Source organism: Cavia porcellus, unplaced genomic scaffold (assembly GCF_034190915.1).
Source record: "Cavia porcellus strain 051 isolate PalLab524CR breed Dunkin Hartley unplaced genomic scaffold, mCavPor4.1 scaffold_27, whole genome shotgun sequence".
In the NCBI taxonomy this organism is placed as follows: Eukaryota; Metazoa; Chordata; class Mammalia; order Rodentia; family Caviidae; genus Cavia; species Cavia porcellus.
Window position 1 is genome coordinate 31,186,107 of NW_026947510.1, and position 20,220 is coordinate 31,206,326.

At 39.6% G+C, this 20,220-nt stretch overlaps 1 protein-coding gene across 1 annotated transcript in view; it reads right to left on the reverse strand.

Annotated features, from left to right (window-relative positions):
• The window catches only part of LOC100734065 (antigen WC1.1-like), a 122,470-nt gene that overhangs the window by 41,290 nt on the left and 60,960 nt on the right, over positions 1-20,220 (reverse strand). The window lies entirely within an intron of this gene.

The window sequence follows — 20,220 nt, forward strand, 5'->3', positions numbered from 1 at the left end:
GTTACAGCTGATGTCCCCCAATCAGACTTTGCCACGCCTTGTTACCCTATAGGACAGGACTATAGATATAAGGACAGAGCAGGAGGTAGAGAGGAAGAGAAGACACGCAGACCATAGAGAGTGGAGGACTACGCGGGGTTACTCAACAGAGAGAGCCCCACTGGAGAGTCCGATCAGGGAGGAACGTTCCGGGGACGACCTGTGTGGAGAGTCAATAAACGCGACCTCTGTCTCTGCATTCTGGTGTGTCGTGTGAGTCAGTTCCCCTGCCGGTCGGGGGTTCAGAGGCCGCGCGGCGCATTTTGGTGGCCCGTACGGGGAGCTGATCACCCCCGTACTGCAGAGACAGACTGCTTTTGGCTTACCACACGGCAGAGGTCGTCGGCCAGGTAAGTTGGGAGTACGCCTGGGCCCTGGGTGGCGCGCACCTACAGGGCAAGTTTCTTAACTCCCCTGGTGTACATACGCCAGGTATCGAGGTGAGCAGATCTTAGCCACCCGAGGGTATCTTTTGATAGAATATGGGCCAATTACCGAGCAAAGAGGCTGGGGATTTAGCCAAGGCCCTTAAGAGACTGTTAAAAACAAAAGATCTTGGGGTAAGTCGTGCCACTCTCGAGCTGTTTATTGCCGAGATTGACCGGATAGCCCCGTGGTTCCTACCCACGGGACGTTTGACTTTGCCTTCATGGGAGAGGTTGGGGGGGGATCTGGCCTCTGCCGAGCTCGGCGGGGACTTATCCCCTTCCGTTCGCCCCTTGTGGGAGATGATACATACCTGCTTAGAGAAGGAAAACGAGGGTTTCCCGCCCGCTGTCCATGGTGCAGGTATCGAAGAGGTGAGAGAAGCCTTCGAACGGGCGAAAGCTGAAAACTCTAGGGAAGGTTCCCTTCGGGAGGAAGACCCCAGGGGGGAGGAATCGGACTCGTCTGATTCCTATTATGAAGAAGCACAGTCCAGGAAAAGCATCTACGGGGGTCTCCGACGCGAGCTCCGCGCCATCTCAATGGGGGACGCGGAGGGAGAAAAAGAGAAACCCTCTGCTGACCCCTGCTGGCGACAGGAGAAATTACCTTCGGCCCCACCTTGGGACCTATTTCCGGAGGCGGTGCGCCGTGAGGAACTGTGCCACTAGGGGGCGCAGAGTGAGGTTAGGAGACTGGCGGCTACTAAGAGTTGAAAAGCGCGGTCACGACTTTTGGCCCCGATTTTGTGGCTAGAATGCAAGATGCAGCAGTTCCCTAGTAAGGAGACAGCTCTACCACTGGTCAAGCAACTGATTTTCGAACAATGTACTAAAGAATGCAGGACAGCAATCGCACCACATAAGAACAAGGACTTAAACACCTGGATAAGAATTTGCAGGGAGATAGGGGGCCCCCTTTCCAACGCAGGTGTGGCCGCCCTGCTTGCAGCGGCTACCAATAACAAAATAAAGGCCAGAGAGAGGCCCCAAGGAGGCGCCTGCTTCACTTGCGGAAAGCTAGGGCATCTGAAGCGTGAGTGCCCCCAAAGGAATCGCTCCGGCGGATCCGTCCAAGGGGGAGGGGAGATTTGCAGGCGCTGCCGGAAAGGAGCTCACCGTGCTGAGGACTGTCATTCCATCTTTGATAGTGACGGAAACCGCTTGAGTGGCAGACAGCTATCAGAGACAAAAAACGGCCAGAGGGGGCCCCTCCAAGGAGTGGGCCCCCGGACCCTGAGAATGTCCCCTCGAGACAGCCAAACCTCATAAGAGCCACGCTCGGCTCGGGAGGACTGGACCTCTGTGCCACCACCAGACTCATACTAACGCCTGAATTGGGTACCCAAATCGTAGAAACCCCATGTTGTGGACCGCTGCCTGAGGGGACAGTTGGACTGGTGTTGGGTAGAGCTTCAGCTGCCCTGCAAGGTCTCATTGTTGTCCCCGGAGTCATTGATTCTGACTACACAGGCCGCATAAAAATTCTGGTCCGATCCCCTAACGGAACTCTGGTCATTAACGAGGGAGATAAGATAGCGCAGCTTTTGTTGCTCCCCAGCCTTCACGGAAAATTCCCCTCTCAGCAGAGGATCAGGGGCGGTAGGGGACCAGGCGCGGGGTCGGGGATTTTCGAAGGGCTGCATTTGACACTTGACAAAAGACCCATGTTATCATTGAGAATAAATGGGAGAAAAATTACGGGGCTTTTGGACACTGGGGCCGATCGGTCTATCATCTCTAAGAAGGACTGGCCCTCTAGTTGGCCCACAAATACAGCAGACAACACACTTCAAGGGTTAGGGATGGTGACAGCTCCTCAGGTTAGCGCCATAACCCTGCCTTGGTGTGATGAGGAAGGCCACCAGGGTCATTTCCAGCCTTTTGTCCTACAACTGCCAGTGTCTCTGTGGGGGAGAGACATCCTTACCCAGATGGACGTCACCCTTACATCCAATTGTTCTCCTCAGGCCAAGGGCATGCTTAAGAATCAAGGGTATATCCCCGGCAAGGGCTTGGGCTCTGCCCTACAGGGCCAGACTTCCCCTGTACCTATGGAGAAGAAGGAAGGCAGACATGGCCTGGGTTTTTTCTAGGGGCCACTGAAGAAGTTCTCCTACCCACCCCGATTAAAATCACTTGGAAGTCCCCAAGTCCAGTTTGGGTACCTCAGTGGCCCCTGCCCAAGGAGAAGCTCTCAGCACTAACGGAAATAATAAAAACCCAGCTTCAAGCTGGACACTTAAAGCCGTCGACTTCCCCATGGAATACCCGCATTTTTGTCATCAGGAAGAAATCAGGCAGATGGAGGCTGCTCCATGATTTGAGAGCTATCAATGCGCAGATGCAACCCTTAGGGGCAGTTCAAAGGGGGCTTCCGGCACTCTCAGCGATCCCAAGACATTGGCCAGTCTATGTCATAGATTCCCCTGCATCCGGAAGACACCCATCGATTTGCCTTCACCCTGCCCACGGTTAACCAGGAGAGCCCTGATCTCAGATACGAATGGGTGGTCCTACCTCAGGGTATGGCCAACAGTCCCTCTATGTGTCAAATCTATTTGGATTCCTTGCTGACCCCTATACGAAAAGCCTTCCCCAAGATTAGATGCGTTCATTATATGGATGACCTGCTTATCAGTGCAAAGGAAACAAAAATGTTAGAAGATATGTTAGGCCAACTGGTCAAGGCCCTGAGAAAGGCTAACTTGAACATTGCCCCTGACAAGATTCAAGGGGGAGAAGTGGTGACCTACTTGGGTGCCAAACTCTCCTCTACTCTGGTTTCTCCGCAGAAGGTAACCATCAGAACGGATAATCTCACCACTTTAAATGACATGCAGAAGTTATTAGGAGATATAAACTGGGTCAGACCTTACTTACATGTCTCCAATTCTGACTTAAAGCCTCTGTTTGATCTCTTGAAGGGGGACCCGGACATTGCCTCCCCCAGAGAGTTCACCCCAGAGGCCAGGGTTGCCTTAGAAAGGGTTGAAAAGGCCATAAGTAGAGCTACTTTACAGAGGATTGACCCAGGACAGCCTTTCAAAATCTGCTTGCTGCAGACCAGATGTCAGCCCACGGCGGTGATTTGGCAAAAGGGACCACTCCTGTGGGTGCACCCTAAGGTCTCACCTGCCAAGGTCATTGAACACTACCCGGAATCAGTTGCTTCTCTGGCATTGGAGGCGCACAGTAGAGCGATCCAACATCTTGGTTCCCCGCCTTATGCCATTCGGGTGCCCTATACTGCTTCTCAGATAAAGACCCTGACCGCCTGCCTGGATACTTGGACCATCTTGAGATGCGTGTTCCCCGGGGATATAGATAATCAATTTCCTAAGGACCCCATACTACAGTTTGTTACTCAACATCCGGTGATATTCCCAAAGATCACCGCCTCCGCACCTCTTGCTCATGCAACAACTATCTATACTGATGGGTCGAAAACCGGGATAGGGGCCTATGTAGTCTCAGGTAAGTCTCCGGTTACCATACAGTTTGAACCAGATCAACCACAGGTGGTAGAGTTGTTGATTGTACAAACAGTTCTCCAAAAATTTTCAGAGGCCCTCAATATTGTTTCTGATTCGAAATACGTTGTTAATGCCCTACAGGTCCTGGAAACTGCGGGCCCAATCAAGCCAACCTCTAAAGTAACAAACTTGTTCTTATCTATCCAGGCATTGCTCACGAGTAGACACCATAAAGTGTTTATCACTCATATAAGAGCACATACGCACCTACCGGGGCCCATGGTGCAGAGCAATGCGGCCGGATGCGGCTACTCGCCCGCTATGGATTCTCAATATACTGTCCCCACTGGAACAAGCCCGTCAATTTCATGACAAATTTCATGTTAATGCCAGGACTCTTGCCAATACATTCCATATCCCCAGAGCAGATGCACGCGACATTGTGCGACTCTGTGGCTCATGTGACACCCATTCGCCTGTAGTGTCAGTCGGAGTTAACCCTAGGGGGTTGACCCCCGGCGACATTTGGCAGATGGATGTCACTCATGTGGCAGAGTTTGGTTCTCTAAAGTATGTTCATGTCTCCATAGACACCTGCTCTCATATAATCTTTGCGTCAGCGGAAACAGGGGAAAAGGTGTCTAATGTGATTAACCACTGCCTGGCAGCATGGGCAGCCTGGGGAAAACCCAGACATCTCAAAACAGACAATGGCCCAGCATACACTGGGAAATCTTTTGCAAAATTTTGTGAAACCATGCAAGTCCAGTTAAAACATGGAATCCCCTATAACCCACAAGGACAGGGCATCATTGAGAGAGCCCATAAAACCCTCAAAAACATCTTAACAAAACAAAAAGGGGGAATAGGCCACAGCCTGACCCCAAAAGCAAGACTATCCATGGCACTGTTTACATATAATTTTTTGAATCAAAACTGCAATGATCGCTCCCCGGCGATGGAGCATTGTAGCCCTTCTCCCGCCAACAAAGGATGGGTAAAGTGGAAGGATGTCCTAACGGGACAGTGGATGGGCCCGGATCCAGTGGTCAGCTGGAACCGAGGCGCGGTTTGTGTGTCCCCACAGGAAAAGGAACCACTGTGGGTACCGGAGCGATTGATAAGAAAGACTCCAAGCCCCACAAAGGAAGAAAAAGGAGAAGGGGACCATAATGCTAAGGACCAACTTGACAACGCAGAAGGAGAACAATGACACCCTAGCCAAGGCACCGAACCACCTACTGCTGGGTGTGGTAATGTATACTCTGGTATTCCTCTTTGGGGTCTGCCTGGGACGGAGCGCCTTCTTGTTTGCTCATGCACCGCGCCCTGTCAACTGGCATAAAATATGCCTGGCGGTACTACTGCTGATTAACGGTGCTTATGCTGAAATAGTATGGGGGGCTACATCCCCCAGCCCTGTCCATTGTTTCAGTTACATCTCCAACCCTCCCGCGAACCTATGCCCACAACTGTACAGCTAGATTGCCATGCCTTCCTGATGCCCCGATTACTTCCCATGAGTTCAATATCACTGTGCCCCTCTCTAATGATATGGTGGTTTTCTCCACCTTTAAGCCCCCAAATGCTTCCTCGCTGCCCAACTGGATCATGTTTACTGAGGAAAGCATCAGTTGGGGACCGAGAAAGACAGGTGCCTCTGGATGGCATCCTTCTTCCCCGAGGAGATGAGTGATGGAGTCAATGACGGGTAAGGCGGGAGGGGCTCTCCCGACCAACCTAAGACAGACCCCACTCTATTAGGGTCCTCTCATGGAGCTAAGTTGTTGGCATTGAGATGCGAGACCAAGGGTACTGCAGTGCCACCCGCCCCAAAGCTGGGGGGAAGGCAGGAATGAATGTCTATATGCATCCAGGTTCGGTTCACAAAAGCCTGGCCCTGCGAAAAAATGAACCACTCACCTCAAGCATGGTCCTAGCGCGAGGATATGCATCGAAATGAGGTGATGCACAGCGGGGTATAGACCTCTACATTCTCTCATGCCGTGGCCTACAAAGTAGGCCCACTCCCAGGTATCTAACAACATCATACCTTGGAGGGACCCTTAGATCCACCGCCTTTAATAAAGAAAAAAGGGGGAGATGTCGGGAGCCGAGCCAGAGGACCTGCCTAAGCAGATGAGGCCTGTAGGAAAGAGCGAAGCCTTCAGTAGATTACCCCTCCCATCGAATGATGCCAAGATGGCGCCCGTTTCCTACTTCCGTATTCTTACCCTCAGCTTCTGCCTAGTTACAGCTGATGTCCCCCAATCAGACTTTGCCACGCCTTGTTACCCTATAGGACAGGACTATAGATATAAGGACAGAGCAGGAGGTAGAGAGGAAGAGAAGACACGCAGACCATAGAGAGTGGAGGACTACGCGGGGTTACTCAACAGAGAGAGCCCCACTGGAGAGTCCGATCAGGGAGGAACGTTCCGGGGACGACCTGTGTGGAGAGTCAATAAACGCGACCTCTGTCTCTGCATTCTGGTGTGTCGTGTGAGTCAGTTCCCCTGCCGGTCGGGGGTTCAGAGGCCGCGCGGCGCAGTTTAACATGAATTATAGAGTTTTATTAATCTTTACATAAGTTGTGTCTTGATTTTTAAGAGAGACTATATTAAACCCATTAGATTTCTTTATGGGCAGCAACTGTGGGCCTTTGAAAAAACTGCCTTCTAAACTTCCCTCACGGATGGAGCTGTAGCCTCAGCTCTAGGTAGAGACCTGCATCCCTGTGGAAAAGATTCCTGTGTTAGCACCATCACCACCAGCTGCTGCATGGCATTCCATGTTACCCAATATTAGGCAGGTACTTGTGACTATGGATACCAGGTGTGACTCAGATTAGTTCCAGCCTTGATGCCCAGTGTACTGTACTTTGGTCATCATCACTTCTCAAACTTTGTTCCATGAAGTATGAGGCAGGGCTACATAATAAGCATGGGAATCTGTCTTGGAACGCACTGCATCACTGGCTGAATACAGTACCATGCAGACTTTCATGTTGCCTTCCCCCATCCCATTGTTGGACCTTCTGGAACAGCTGTGGTACAAGGTAGAGACACATTGCCTCAGATCATTGGAATTTACTTTGGGTCACATCATGTGTAGGTAATTTGAAGCAGTTTTGTGCCATGAAGTATTCGTAGGACTGTGACTTTTTACATTCACTGTGCTGTGCTGGTCTTGACAGGTTGTGTCTTCCAGCCATGACATACATGTGCAGAATTGGTGGAGACATCTCTGCCCATTCTATGCTTTCTACAGCTTCCAGAAGCACAACATAGAAAGAGTAACCATTTGCTTTGAGGAGAAAAAGGAAAGTATACCACCAGACTATTATGGACCCTGCACCTGTCACTTAAGAATGACTTTTCCCGACCAAGTTAGAATTTTACAGCACCTGGCCAGACTGTGATTGAAGCAAGCAAACCTGCCTCAGACCCAGAGAACGACTTTTGGAAATGAACATATTTTCTGAGAAACATCTTTGGTCACGTTTGACAACACAGAATGTGCTTAAATTGTAACAGTACACTGATAGTGCATTAAAAGCAAAGCTGGAAACAGAGCACCTCGAGTACCTCAACTCAGTTAGTTCTGGGAAAGAAAGAGCAAGTAAAATCAAGTGAAATGGTCGATAGAGGGATGTTGAATTCCATTAATACATGCTATGTATGTGTGTGCAAATAATTTGGAAATATGTACAAACAATATATGTTAATGCACATTGAAGCCAGTTAAGGACGACTAGCATGAATACCTACTCCTTTAATGTGTGGGGCGATGTCACATGCTAACATGATTCAACAACCTCCCAGCGATAATATCTCTCATCTAACATAATATTAGACCTAAAACAGATGAATAGTGACTGCTAAGGACAAACTTTTGAATTTGAAATTTGAAACTTTTTTTTTTTTTTTTTTTTTTTTTTTTTTTTTTTTTTTTTTTTGGTACGAGGGATGAAACTTTACAAACTCACACTTGCCAGGCAGGCATTTTCTATCACTGAGCTAACTCCCCAGCAATGATTCTTTTAAGTAATCTGCCTGATTTTGAAGAACATAGAAAAATAATTCAGTGGAATAATGGGAAATATATGCAGAGATGAAAGTAGCTGAAAAAAAGAGACATTGTTATGTGGAAAAACATACTAAATTAATATAAAAAAATTAGATTCTATGGGTAAGCTATGCCAATTCACTTGTAGACTTCTAATCAGAAAACTTATAAGCCAGGAAACAGTGGAATAATATTTAGGCAGGATTAAGGGAAAAGAAATTAAAACTCTCAACCTTGAGTATGGACCTTGTAAGTCTATCCATTAGAAATAAAGAGAAATATATCGCTATATAAGTAAAAGCTCATAAAATATATGTCCAACAGAGAAGTCCTACAGGAAATGCTCAAGGGAGTTCTTCAAATTGAAAGAAAAAGATCTTAATGGATAAGAAGAAACATTCAAAATTATGAAACTCATTGCTTACAGTATTTTTACACAAGAATTCAGGATTTTTTTTAACATTTGTGAATATGAGCACATAAAACATTTGTATTTTTATTTTGGCCACAAAAAAACCCTAAAGAAATTAAAAATAGTAACAACATGAAAATGTTAATAAATAATAAAAACTGAAAAATGTACCCAGCTCAAAATGTGGAAAGAATGAAATACAAGTGTGCAGGGTTTTATTACTATACAGTACCTGCTTTTTACCTCATATTTACAGTCATGTTAATTTGCTATGCTTGCACAATATCTTGTTGCACTCAAATCACTACTTTTACTAGATCTGAGAGTAACCACAATGTAAAAATCTATAAAAGATAAACCAAAAATAATTAACAATGGATTAAAATCTATTAAATCGATGCATGGTTTAATCTCACATAAAGCCTATTAAGACAGGACAAAAGAAAGGAGCTACAAAACAAGAAAAAACCAGAATGGATGAAAGAAATAATACCCACATATTATTGCTTTGAATATAATGAAATGATGTAGTCGCCTGTTTCTTACAAGAAAGTCACCTCACTTCTAAGGTCATACATAGACTGAAAGTGGCAGGATGGAGTAACATTTCCCACGTGAATGGGATCCAAAAGTAAGAAACTGTACCTGTACTGAGTACAACTGATTTTTTTTTTTTTCTTCTTGTCTTTTTCATTTTTATCAGTACCGGGGATCAAACTCACGACCGCCTGCTTGCAAGGCAGGTGCTTATGCCGCTGAGCTAAATCCCCAGCCCCAAGTACAACTGATTTTAACTAGAGAAAAATAAGAAGAGAACCCAGGCAATGGTGGTGAATGTCTGCATGTCTGCAATCTCAGCACTCGGGAGGCCAAGAATGAAAGATCACCATGTGTTTGATGCCTACCTGCGTTATATAAGCAAATGCAATTTTGAGACTAATGTATATAGCAAGACTGTGTCTCCAAACAAACAAAGCAAAGCAAAACAAAACAAAGAAAAAAAAAAAAAAACAGAAAAGGGAAGTCACAATATAACGATAAAAGAGTCAATTCTGCAAATTATGTACAGATAATGTAGATGTGGTAGACTCCAACATACAGAGAAAATATTAATAGACCTAATGGGAGAGAAACTAAAATACAGTAACACAGTTGGAGATTTTAAAACACTCTACATTTGTTTATTTCCATTGTTTTAATTTTATTTTTATTAGTATATACTTACAATGCCTCACAATGAATATAATCATTAAATTATTCCCCTCTCCTCCTCTTTCTCTAGTTCCCTTTTCTGCAATATTCATTCTATTTGTTATTATTAATTTTAGCTTATATTTATGAATGAGACACATAATACTGAAAATCATATTTCTCATTTGAGTAAGGTAAATAAAAATTAAGAGAAAAATAAAGGCAGGGCAGAATGATACAAGGGAACAGAGCTTTTGCAGATGGAAAGGTGTCTCACAGAGTAAGGCAATGGCAGTTAGAAGTGAAGGAGAAATAGGTAGAGTGAAGATATGCCAGATACAAAGACCTAAAACACACTCTGCTTTCAATGAACGGTTCATCTAGATAGAAAAATAGAGTGATGACAGATAAATTATTATAAAAGGAGGCCTCACATTTATTTATAAAGCAGTCCATTCAAGACACATATATGCTTTTCAACAACTCAAAGAATATGCTCCTGGATAGATCCTATGACCTATAGCAAAGCAAGGTCCAAAAAGCATGGAAATTATATCACTGCTCTTATAATGAAACTGAAATCAATAACAAGAAGAAATTTGGCAAGTAACTGAAAATGAACTTATTTTTAAATTACCTATGGATCAAATATGAAATAAAGTATGATAAATAAAATAGAGAAAATGTAGTTGAAAAGAATTGAAGTGGCTCCAAGAATTTAGTCTGAGCTATGACTATTTTTTTTGTGTGTGCAACAATGAAGAATGAAGAGATAAATTAAGTTTTCACATTTGTTGATGCCAGATATATATTGATCTAAGTGGAGTGGTCAAGTAAACAAAAATATACAAGTTATAATTTACAGAGAGAAATGTAGACTGCAGATGTTAAATTTTGAGATGAGGATTTAAAACAGTAAAAAAAAAAAAACAGTAATTAAAACTGATCTTGTAAAATGGTAGAAATGAGTGACCAGTGATACAAAGATCTTTAGATGAAGTTTGTGTAGACAATTATAACTCTTTATGAAGTCAATAAATGTGTTCACAAGTCATTTTTGATGGCATTGTAATTGAACACAAAATAATGGGACTATACAAGCTATGGTTTAATAGTACAGTACATACTAACAACTATACAAAGTGGAATGTTTCAATATTATTGATGTAAAATGCACAGTAAACAATAATTAAATATTTACAATCTAGGGCCAGGGTTTAGCTAAAAGGCACAAGAGCCTAGATGGCAAGTGCAAGATCATGAGTTCTATCCCCGGTAGCAAAAATAAATAAATAAATAAATAAATAAATAAATAAATAAATAAAATAAAATAAAATAAAATCTAGTTGTGTGTGTAAATACCTGTACATAAATCATGGCGTGTAGAGGCTAACACATGCCTTCTAATAAAGCACAAGTTTAGAGCTCAAAAGAAGTACAGATGGAGCTGCTGTATGTTTGGAGTTCTCTGTAGAGGGTCTTGTAACTAGAAGTGGCTGAAAATGTTTAATGTCTCTTCAGGCCATCTTAATAACGTAATTTCACATGTAGAAGGGACAAACTCAAGTGAACTAAATGCTTAAATACGTGAATATGTGCTTTGATATATGATCCCCAAAAGAGTTCTTATGAAAAAAAATATATTTATGAATGGTATAATTTTTTCTTAGCCTGGTAAGACATTCATTGACCATTCTTATTGTTGGAGAGGTGAAACTGTAATCAGAACACCAATTATGAACTTTATTTTTAGAGTGAAACTCCATCTTTATAGCTATCAATACTTAGAAAAAGGCAATTGTCATTTACACATGTAAAAATAAGGAAACTAGGTACCGCAAGACACAGAATAAGCAGTGAAGAGCAGAAGTTCCTTCTTCTCTTAGGAAGGGTAGAGTTTCTCAATGAAAGAATGATAACTTTTACCTGGAGAGGATTGAAATAGAGAAAAAAATGGAATGGAGAAAGAGAAATGAGGTGCAGCGTTGATGCTTTTGGGAGTAAGAGTCTCACTAGACCAGGTATGTGCCTAGATTATTCTCACTTGAGGAACTCAAGCAGAAGCACAAATTTATCTGGAAATGCACAGAGGCACAGCCATAATAGAGATCATATTCTTGGAAAGAATAAGAGAGATGAGTCACTGTGAAAGTGCTCACAAGCAAAGTGCTCCTCGAAGCAGTAAATTACTGTATTTATCATGACAGAGATCAAGTTCAATTACCCAATATGGAAGGAAAAAATTTGACCAGGAGAGGCAAATCCAGAAACCTTCAAGGCTGGATTGTAGTTCTTCCTTCAGTACTAATATTGAATAATTGATGAGCACCTATGTCTCACATCAGTTTTCTTTGCAGCGCAAATGGGATTAGAGAATCACCAACCCTAGAGCTACCAATGGAAACAATATAGACAAGAACACAAAACTCTTCCCAGAAACCAGGGCTTGTGAAAGACCACAGTAAAGAAGAAAAGGCCTGAGGAGTGGTTTTGGGAGGAGGTTGAAAGAAACTCAAAGTTAGATCTAGATTTCAAGAGCAAAATTTTCTGTGTGTAATAACAGAAGATGTTCAAAGTGTGTCCTTCCTTGGCAGTAAGGTTTTCATTTGCCCTGTTTAGGTACATTTATACAGGCCATGTACCTTGTCAGTACCACTTTGATCACGATGACCTGAATCAAACTAAATAGCATGGTTGGGAGTAATTTTAACCTTTATCTGGGCAGCCTTATACGTGACCAACAATTTAACATTGAAATTAAAATTATCTTTCTTTTTCTCGCTCTCTCTGTCTCTATGTCTCTCTGTCTCTCTCTGGCTCTCTCTGTCTCTGTCTCTGTCTCTCTCTCTCTCTCTCTCTCTCTCTCTCTCTCTCTCTCTCTCTCTCTGTTTCTTTATCTGTCTGCAAACAGACACAAATCATGCACACACAGACACAGAGAGAGAAAGGGGGGAGAATTACATGTGAAAAGACATAATGGGCATTATAGGATGACCCAGCCTGAACTAGCAACCATCATAGGAAAGCTAAAAGTGATCCAACACTTGCTGTGCTTTCAGTTATATTTGAGGAAACTTAAAAACACATTTTTTGGGAAATCTGCGACTCAATTTGTTCTTTGTAGCATCTCACTGCTGATCTTAAAAAAATTAAGATTTCACAGGTGAAAATTCCATATTAACTGTCACTAAGGGCCACGTGTAGTTCAAGAAAAATAAACAACACAGTGGTATTGTCTTTAAGATCCTGGGTCCAATCCCCAGATCCTTGAATCTAACTGAGTATCTCCACAAGTGTTAAGGAATGAAGCAAGTCTTACCTTCAGCGCTTGCCAGTACACAGAAGAGGACAGAAGCAATTCCCTGGAGAAAGTGGTACCCAAGCATACTCATGGCTACTTCGGTTGTTATGCATGCAGATTGCAGCTTTGGCTTCTGAAGATCATACAGAAAGCACTTTCAGCCCTTCATGCAGCCCTCAATGCAGCCACTACAGTTAGGAAGGGTTTACATAGTTCTATCCTCCGACATGGCCACCTGCAAGGAGCCAATAGAAAACCTGCTTAACGTCTTTCCTATCATCAGAGACTGTATGAAAAGGAAACGTTTTATACTTCAAACAGGAATTAGCTCCTCAATCTTAAATATCTTGTTTTATGAGATAAAAATTTCTAACATCAGGTGTCTTTATGTTCCCTAGCCTGACACAGACAGCAATATACACATACATGTGGCTTTCCCCTGACTCTACCACAGATGTCTGGCTCAATGCCTGGTTTGACTCAGATGTAGAATTATCCAGGGGAACTTCTTGATGCTCAATTCTATTGCCCTGTGCCCCGATGAAACATGGATGTTGTTTAAGGAGTTCTAGGACTGCAAGGTCATATAGTGAGTATGTTTTGGGTACAAAGATTAAAAAATGTGCCTAGCAATAAAAACACACAAACAAACAAACAAAAAAAAAACCCTTAAGAGTTATAAATGAAAAGTAGAGGCATGAGAATTTTTATTCTGAATATAAAAAAGTGAAATGTGATCAAGAACTTGTGGATATTGTTGGCATAGGTGGGTTGCACTATCCTTAACTGCCATGTAGTGAAAACTCCACTTGAAGAATGTCTGTCTGTGTAATCTGTTTCTTCTCTCCTCCTCTCACATCTTCAGATAAATTTTTGCTCCCAAGGTGAATATAATTTGTAGAGACAGTTTGACCAATAATAACCATCCTTACCATGGATGTGAAGTGACCAAAGATTACTAAGTAGTTACAAACAGAGTCTCCATGTCACCATGTGCAGTCTGACCTGGCTCCAATCTTCATAGGATGGAGAGGGGAAACTCTCCAGTTCCTGGGTCTTCTTTTTCAGCTGTTCTTTCTTTGTCTTCTCTTTCCTTCATTTTCATAGAAACCATTCAGTCCACTGTTATTTTTCTGGCATCTACTCAATATCTAAATAAGATGGTTGTCTTCGGTTCCCAGAGAAAGATTCAGTTTTAAATCAATTCTCTTCCTCAAACTTAATGTCACTGAAATAGAGTCCTGTATTTTGTCACCTTAAAAGTTTACTTGCTTTCTTTCCACTGCAGTGAGAACAACCTTCAGGGATAGTCACAAGCTCTAGGTTGTGAGTATGAACTAAGGTGGACTAATATGTTTATATATATTCATATTTAATTAATGCGAGTTTGGTATAAAATAAATATTTTTATTCTAACTATTATTTTCCTCTATTTACTACTTGCTAGAAATTGGTGTGGCAATATTTTAAATTAGCAGAAATATTCTTAGAACTTCAGTTTAGCTGTGAAGACTAGTAGCATGCAACCCAATATGATAATTACAATAGCTGAAAGAAGAATCATGGAGGAGAATCCCAGTGAGAGCAGAGTGTTTATAATTGGACCTAACTATCAAGAGTGTCCTGTGGGTAAATGAGGTGAAGACTGATAGAAGAAATCATCTCTTAAACAGCTATATTTAAACTGAAATCTGAGATTTGATGGACTCTGGGACTGTAGAAACTTTCTAAGTAATAGTGGTGCATGCAAATATCAAATGATACAGAAATGTTTTAGTTTATTTTCACGTGGTTTTAAGTAGGTCATGGAGCCCTTAAGACAAGAAATTCCAGAAGAACAAAAGCAAAATTTGATGAAGATAAATGTGAGTGCAAAGAGGCTATTGCTAACTAAGTTAATAAATAACAATTTTCCCTCAACTTCAGTAATGATGATTTGTGTTTCATGTGATAATTCCCTTTGACTATAGTATGATTCTGTCTAATTTGTAAGTTAGACATGTGGAGATAATTAAGTGGTTTCAACCTGTGTGAGTATAAAGAAACAATGTAAAATACGGGCCACCATACTGTTGAATTTTCTTCAAGTGTGTCTCTGATGCAGTCCACTTAGCTGAATTTGAAATGCAGACTTCTGCCTTAAATTAGTAAAGCTTTCTGTAATTGACACTTAGGTCAATGTTGTTAGCATTGTTGTGGATTTTCCCTTTCCCTACATAGCTATCATTTACTTGGTTGTTGAATGACTGAATCAGGCAAGTTAAGGCATCCTTGACTGCGAGTTTGTCAGTTTATTTGTGACTTCAAGAAATGTATTTTTCACCATCATTAGCATAACTATATGATTGTTTTATTTCCCTGTAAAATGATGCTTTTATTATTATGCAAGGTCTTTCTTTATTTATCGTTATGCCCATCATGCTTGACTGTGATTTTTTCTTTATTAAATAATTGCTTCAACTTTTAATGATTATGGTTTTCATTTCATATCTTTATCAACCACTACTTTCAACTATTTATGCTTATGCTTAAAATTCATGTTAGAAGAAATACATCTTTTTTAAATAAATGTTTTATGTTATGATTATTGACTCATAGTTAGCTGAAGAAGTAGTGATGTCTCATGTGCCCTTTATCTAGATTCACTCAGTTGTTATACCTGGGAAAATAATAGCCTGGTATCAAAACTAGAAATAGGCATTCTCTCCACAAATAGAAGTGATATTAATTCTTATTATTCACTTTCACATTTAGTAGTTGGTTTTTTTCTCTTTTAACTTATATTATACTGAACTTTGTAGTGATTTAACCACTGCTTTTAAAATGAGTTTGTGGTATATAGTGATTACCTTTATCTTTGGGGTTTTACACACATTCAAACTGTGTGTTTGATCACTTTTATATTCCCTGGGTCCCTCTAGCCCTAACTTGTGTCCCAGATGCCCTGTCCATTTGTTGAGTTTACTTTCCTATTCCTTAATGAAGCTCTTCATTTAACTTTCTTAAATGTTTCTGTTATGAATAATGTTACAGAAATGGTGCCACATTTGGATTTTTCTTACTTACATTATGGGCTCAAAATGCCTTGATTTCCTACAAGTGACTCAGATTTTGCTTCTTTATTACTGGATAGTTCATTACATTTTATTTTCCTTTTATCTATTTTTGGAAATTTTTCAAAATTTCCAGTATTAGCTGTTGTGACTTGTGCTTTGATACGCATGTATATAGAGTAGTAGGATGCCTTTAGCTCTTCTGCTAGACTTTTGAGAAATCTCTATGCTGATTTCTAAGGAGTCATGCTAGTTTAGAAACCTACCTCCAATGCAGAGAGATTTATTTTCCCCTTAACCTTTTCAGAATTTGTTGTCTTTTGAGTCCTTGATAACGGCCATTCTTGCTGGAGTAAGGCGCAATCACTTGTTTTGGTTTTCATTTCTCTACTGACTAAAGCTATTGACTTTTTTTTCATAAATTTACTGGTCAGATTTTTTCTTCTGAAAATTTCTATTCATTCACTTTGTTGTTTTGAGTGGATATTTTATTTTTGTGATTTGTTTCACATTTTTGTATTTTCTAGATATTAGCCATATGTCCAAGGAATAGCTAGCAAAAATTTTCCTGTTCTTTAGACTGGCTCTTCACTCTATTGGTTATTTCTTTTCCTGTGTAGAAGATTCTGAATTTAATATAATTCCACCTGTTGATTCTTGGAATTATTTATTATCAGCTGGGTTCTGTTCAGGAAGTCTTGGACTATGTTTTTGTCTTCAACCATATTATTGGTGTTTTCTTCCAGTTGACACAGTGTTTCTGTTAATTTTTCTTTTTTAGTCTTTTTTCCTTTTTATTGGTACTGGAGATCGAACTCACAACTGCCTGCTTGCAAGGAGGCACTTATGCCGCTGAGCTAAATTCCCAGCCCCCTGTTTCTGTTTTTATGTTGAAAAATTTAATCCATTTTGAATTCAAATATTTGGGCAATGACATACAATAATTTTAATGACTTGTCATACTCTGAAAACATTTTTATTTTTACAGGTATATACATTAAGGAATTGGGCATATAATTTTCTTTTATAGTTATTTTCATCTCTGCATTTGCTTTCAGGTGAATTCTAGCTTCCTGGCCTGTGTTCCCTCCCTTTTGGTTTCCTGGAAATTGCTGAAGGAAATTGACATTAGTTCTTCCAAGAAATATTTATGAAATGCAGCATGAATATATTGATTTTAATGGGTGGAGTTTTGTAGTAGGTAGTTTTTCTTTTAATAGCCTCACTTTGTTGCCTGCTATGAAATTGTTTAGTATTTTTAAATTTTCTTGGGTCAGTGCTGGTAATTTAGTGTATACAAGTCTATAATTTCTGTAGACATCATAATGTCTGTAATGTGTACTAAGAAAATAATTCTAAAGCTAACAGCAAGAAAAGAAAAATGTCAATATCATACTGACAAAAATTACATGCACTGAAATTCAGAAAGTGCTCTATTTTTAATCTCATCAGTGCATTAAAAATAATGAATTGAATGATGAAAACTCATATTACACCAAACCACATCCCGTCATTATGAAGTGTGCATGTATTCATGTACTGTGTCAGTACTCTGATTGGTCATTTAGCAATAAGTCTCCAGTTCACCTCTTCACATAGGAATTTACCTGTCCTCCAGAGGTTCCTGCTTGGATATTTACAAATACTTACTTTAATACATAATTTATTTTAATAATGTTGATGATATTAATTATGTACATTAATTATGTTAATATTATTACTTGATAATTCAATATGTCCATAGTTCATTTCAACAGACACACTAAACCTGTCCTTGTGGCTAGTGTTCTTAAGTGGGGAGCTTTTTAAAACAGTGCTTATATTACAATCATCCTGAGAAATCAATATCCCTAACTCCATGGTAGTGACTAGATTTACCCAATGATTTTCTTCTACGTGAAAGGAGAGTCCTATACAGTATTTGTCCTCAAATAAGATCTAATTAGTAAATAAGACTTAGCATAATATCTCAGGAGGTGTGCAACATAGGCTCCAGTGTAAAATTTTTGCAATATTATTTTCCATCTTAAAAATTTTTAGAGTCATAGTAATTGAACTGGCTCATTCAGTTATACTTGTATATAAACATATGCATTCATGAAAATGACACCAAAATTTTGGCCATAACCAATCACTAAAGAAACCATCACTTTCAATTCTACCTGGGTAGAATCTACCATCACCCTGGTTATAGTTTGTATTTACAGGTTTTATTGACTACACAGGTTTTAGCATTGACTGAAATGTAAAAGGCTGTAATTTGTACAAGCTTTTAAAGTGATGGACATTTGCGTTAATTTCAAAAGCAACTACATAAGAAAAGTAATACAACAAGTATCTTAGAACTTGAATGTGGACCAAAAGACACCAATTAAATCATTTGATTGATAGAAAATCTAGCAGGATAGATGCAGGTAAATAACTCAGTTTTAACATGTTTGCCTAGCATATGTCAGGATTTGAATTTCATCCATAGGAACTTACAGAAGAAAAAAAAAAAAAACTGAAAGAAAAACAGCAAGCTACATAAATTGGAAGTATACATAATTGCCAGATCAAAGAAAATGTAGAATAATAAACACAGATTCATACTAAGTAATTTGGAATATTTTATTTTCATTGTTTTCTGATATGGTATGAGTTTCTTAAATATTTTAGTTTTAACCTCTATCACTGTATGATTTGAAATATTTTCTTTCATTCTACCTTTGAGTTATTTTAAAAAGATTAAAATAAAATAAGACATATTTGTTGATTATTTTCTGCACTGTTTTTACTTCAACATAGCCCTGATTTGTTTTCTTCTTTTTTTTTTTTTTTTTTTTTTTTTTTTTTTTTTTTTTTTTTTTGTCTTTTTCCTTTTTATCAGTACCGGGGATCAAACTCATGACTGCCTGCTTGTTAGGAAGGTACTTATGCTGCTGAGCTAAGTCCCCAGCCCCCGCTTTGTTTTCTTCTTGTTCAATGGCTTAAGTGTGAAATCCAAAAACAACGGTTACAAGTTCAAGGTCAAGGAGATTTACTCTATGTCTTTTGTAAGCACTTGAGAATTTCATTCTTCAAACAGTTAATATACTTCATGTTAACTTGTATATGGTGCAAGAGCTGCATTTTATTCTTGGCATAAGAATGTTCAGTACTTGCCACGATATATATATATATATATATATATATATATATATATATATTTATTTATATATAAATATATTATACATATAAAATATATTCTATATATAATATCTATTATATTTTATATAGTACATGTTATATATTTCATATAATATATTTATATACGATATATATATATATTTATATAATATATATTTTATAAAATAGTATATAAAAATAAATAATTTATATATATATATATATATTTATGTATATTTCATGCTACACATATGAACAATAGAGTATTATTCAGCCACAAACATGAAGAAATTGCTTAATATTCATAAGGCCCTGAATTCAATACCCAGTACCACAAAAAGGAGGAAGATACAGAAGAAAAAGAGGAGGAGAAGAAGGAGAAGCAGAAAACTGTATCACTTGACAGAGTATAATAATTGTTAAAAGGGCTGATGGTAAGTTAAATGGAAAAAATCTTGATGAAAACATAACTGTTTAGCTTTAAAATGAAGAAATTACAAAATGCTCGATATATATCATAAAGAATGAAAGATATGCTAAATATTTGATTGTGACAGTCATTATGCAGAACATACATATAGTGAACCTTTCCATTGTATACCTTGAAAATTTTCATTCTTTATCAAATAAATAGTTTAATTTAACTAGAATTAAAGAATGCAGTAGTACAATTCCAATGTAATGCAAGAAAATAGGTTATTAATCTAGAGCACCAAATTAACTGAAAATAAACTGAACAGAAAGGCAACATAAACACTTTAAGATGAATGAAATTTGGGAGGTTTTATTAACTGATGTTGCCTATAAGACATGCTGAGGAAAATCCTTCAGACTGAAAAGAAATAACATATGGTGGAAACCAGTATCTACATGGAGAAACAATAAGGATGGTAAAATGGAAACTTTTAGGAAACTACAAAAAACTTATTTTTTACTTTCAGATTTTGGAAAATACATATTCCTGTCTGTTGGACCAAGAATGATCTGAAAGCATTTTTGGGAGGTGATTAGATCATGGGAGTCTTACTCTTCCCAGTGGATTTACCCACTTTTAAATTGAAACATTAAATGTGCTGTTGGGAGGTGGGGTTCTGTTGGAAGAGACAGT